General features: G+C 55.3%; 1 long non-coding RNA gene across 1 annotated transcript; it reads right to left on the bottom strand.

The window, feature by feature from the left end:
- Window positions 1–819: 819 nt before the first annotated feature.
- Window positions 820–3,311, bottom strand: LOC144263434 (uncharacterized). The gene is made up of 3 exons (XR_013345818.1): window positions 3,264–3,311; window positions 2,257–2,410; window positions 820–1,000 (listed from the first exon to the last, which is right to left on the bottom strand). It is a non-coding gene; the product is annotated as an uncharacterized LOC144263434 (long non-coding RNA).
- Window positions 3,312–3,627: the final 316 nt, after the last annotated feature.

Genomic DNA, 3,627 nt, shown 5'->3' with positions numbered 1-3,627 from the left:
CATCAAATAACTTCCCTAAGCCTCAGGGTAGTTTGGCCAAATGCCCAGTGTCAAAATGGCTGCCCTCCCACGCAGTGTGTGTGTCCCAACACCCAGAGTCCGTGCGGCCGCCCGCTCCGTCGGGGCTGTGTGGCCCAGCGACCAGAGTCCGTGCGGCCGCCCGCTCCGTCGGGGCTGTGTGGCCCAGCGACCAGAGTCCGTGCGGCCGCCCGCTCCGTCGGGGCTGTGTGGCCCAGCGACCAGAGTCCGTGCGGCCGCCCGCTCCGTCCGGGCTGTGTGGCCCAGCGACCAGGGTCCGTGCGGCTGCCCTCTCTGTCGGTCCTGTGTGGCCCAGTGACCAGAGTCCGTGCGGCTGCCCTCTCCGTGGGGGCTGTGTGGCTCAACGCTCAGAGTCCATATGTCTATCCTGTCTCTTACGCCCGTGTGGCCCGATGGCAACGGACAATATGGCTACTCTCTCCCTCAATGCTGTGTGGCCCAACGGCCGGAGTCAGTATAGCTGCCCTTCAGTGCCATTGAGTCAGTGGGGATCCAGCACTGAGGATGACAATGGCTAGTTCACCCAGGTTACTTCCTTGGAGATGTCTCTAGGCCATGGGCTGGGGGTCTCTGGGTTCCCGGCGTGGGAAACTCCCAGAGTCTCCAATCTCCCTTGCATGTCTGCAGGCCCCCGGGGACGTGGCTGGGTCTCGGCACCTCAGAGCTCTGCAGTCAGGGGCTTGAGCTGCTTCTGGACTGGGGCCTACAGTGTGCATTCTCCATTTTCATCAGTCTGAGCTGCTCACTTACACACTGGTGCTCCAGTTGGAGCATGTCCGGCAGGGCTGGGGCGGGGCTTGGCTTTCTCCACCTAGACTATGGGGTTCTGTGTGGCTGGTTCAGCCCGGCACATGCTGCTCGGCCTCTTCTGTCTCCTCCTTCCCATGCAAAGCTGCTTTGCCATCTCACAAGAGATGGGATCAGTGGTGGGCTCAATTGGCTCCTGTTGGCCTCTCGATGTCTGGAAGAGGGAGAAAGGGCAGGAACCCAAATGAGAAGAACAAAACCTTCAAGCAGGGTAGTTTCCACAGCACAACCCCACCCCACTTTGCTGATGCTCGTTGGCAACTTCCCTGAGAGCTGGCATTTCTTAAAGAGAGCACCCAACCCCCTGCAACCTCCGCTACCCTGTGGGCTGGCAATGGTAAAAGGGAGTCTGGGAGAATTTTTCCTCTCTCCACCTGGCTCTGATGAGTGAGGGAACCACATGCGAGAAGCTGTGTGAATGTAGGGCTCTGTGCAGTGGGATGAGATGTCCTCCATGGTGCCCAAAGGTGGGGTTGTCCTGCCTTTGCAGTGACTTCCTTCTAGTGAGAGAGATTTCAGAGATCAGCTCCAGGTTTCTGCCCTGTACCAGTGTGTGGGAATGGGGCAGAAGTGGGGCAATGGTGCACTCAGGAAAGGAGTAGGACTAAGGGGGGCCCAGGCTGCAGTCACAAAACCCCTGCGTGCTGCGTTGCGGCCGGGCCGGCTCTGCCTGGCTGGGGTGAGGGTGAGGAGGCTCCGCACGCAGCCGTTCCTCATCCCCGCCAGCCACGTCACCACGACGAGCACCGCACCGGGAACCTCTGTCCCGGGGGCTGATCTTGCCTGTAGGCTCTGCCCCCCCGCAGCTCCCATTGGCCGGGGATCGTTTATCCGGCCCTTGCCCTATTCCCCAGCCTGTTCCAATCCTGCTCTTGACTCCTGACTCCGGCTCCAACCCTTGGCTCCCCTCGGCTCGGCCTCCACCACTCTGAGCACGAGGCCCCAGAGCCACTGCTCCAACCACTGGGCCCAACCAGCCGTGCTTTGGCCTCTGACACCAGCGCTATGGAGGAGTCGTTCACCTCACTGCTTTCCATGTGTATGGCCCTGCCTTGGTCAGTGCTGGTTTTCATCTGCCATGGGGCTGCCCAGTGACATGGCTTTCTTTGATTCCTTTGAACTTCTTTCAACTCTTCTCTAGGCCCGACTAATCGACATAATTTTGGGTCCTCTGCTGATATCCACCTCGTTGTTCAGCCCCGGTTCCAAACATAAGGACATAAGAAAGGCCACAGCAAAGGTCCATCTAGCCCAGTATCCTGTCTTCCGACAGTGGCCAATGCCAGGTGCCCCAGAGGGAATGAAGGGACAGGCAATCATCTAGTGATCAGTCCCCTGGCCCCCATTCCCAGCTTCTGGCAAACAGAGGCCAGGGACACCAAAAAGTTGAGAAGCGTCTGTTGTATTTACCATAGCAGGACAAAGAGCTCGTCTGTGTCGGTCCCGGTTCCCTAGTCAAATGCAGAACCCGACACGAGATTTCCAAGCTTCTGCAACCATTTATAATATCTGTTGAGGATGTACCACGTGGTCCTGTCTGATTTCAAAGGCACTTCGTGAAAAGCTGAAACCAAGAGGAAATGGGTTGAAAACCCCGTGATGCTGATGTGACTGTTACCTAGGAAACCTCCACTTCCGATGGCCACTGCCCCCTGCTATTAGCTCCCCAAGAGTCTAAGGGCACAAGAACAACAACTCCGCTCCTCCCAAAATAGCCCTGGACAGAGAGGAGACCCCATTCTTGCCTAACTTCCCCCTCTGCTGGCAGACACTCCTCCACACACCCGTACACACAGACGGTTGGGGGCACTTGTTTTTTGGATGGAACAGGAAAGTGACAGCGGCAGCCACGTTAAACCATACAACATTTAGGCCGAGATCCACAAAGGGATTTAGGCTCCTAACGTCTCCTGAAATCCTTTGTGGCCCTGTGCCTTTATTCCTGAAGAGCTCACAGGGAAAATTGTCACCCATGTGCCCTCATGGGATTTCCTAGGAGCTGATAACCAATCTCGGAGTGAAGGTCCCTGGCCTGCAATCACTCCATTCCAGGGAGGCCAGGTGATGAATCTTTCCCTACAGAGGGGAATCGTCATCATCATCATCATCATCATCATCATCCTTAATACCAACAGCCCTTTTCAGTTGGGTCAGGCCTTCCTTTAGAGACTTTCTGACCTTGATGAAGACAGTCTCCCCACACAGCTCTAAGGCTACGTCTACACTAGGAGCTCGGGATGGAATTCCCCTGCTCCCGTACACAGATTGTGGGACCTCGATGAAAGCTCACGTGACCATCCTTCTTCCTTCAACGCTGTCCTTAGACTGAGAGGGACACATTCAAAGCTGTGTTCAGGCCCTGTGCTGCACCCCTGTGCTTCCCACAGAGGCCCAAACATACAGAGGTATTTCCTTACCTTCATACAGGCGGGAGATGCCATCTTCATTCACTGTTTCAGACAACAAATCACAGTAATGGTGGATAGTATTTCCTAGACAAACAATGAATACAATCACAGGTTTCAGAGTAACAGCCGTGTTAGTCTGTATTCGCAAAAAGAAAAGGAGTACTTGTGTCACCTTAGAGACTAACCAATTTATTTGAGCATGAGCTTTCGTGAGCTACAGCTCACTTCATCGGATGCATACCGTGGAAACTGCAGAAGACATTATATACACAGAGACCATGAAACAATACCTCCTCCCACCCCACTGTCCTGCTGGTAATAGCTTATCTAAAGTGATCATCAAGTTGGGCCACTTCCAGCACAAATCCAGGTT

This window comes from Eretmochelys imbricata, chromosome 4 (genome assembly GCF_965152235.1).
Source record: "Eretmochelys imbricata isolate rEreImb1 chromosome 4, rEreImb1.hap1, whole genome shotgun sequence".
Taxonomy (NCBI): Eukaryota; Metazoa; Chordata; order Testudines; family Cheloniidae; genus Eretmochelys; species Eretmochelys imbricata.
The sequence above is the reverse complement of the archived record's forward strand: the minus strand, read 5'-3'. Positions and strand labels throughout refer to the sequence as shown.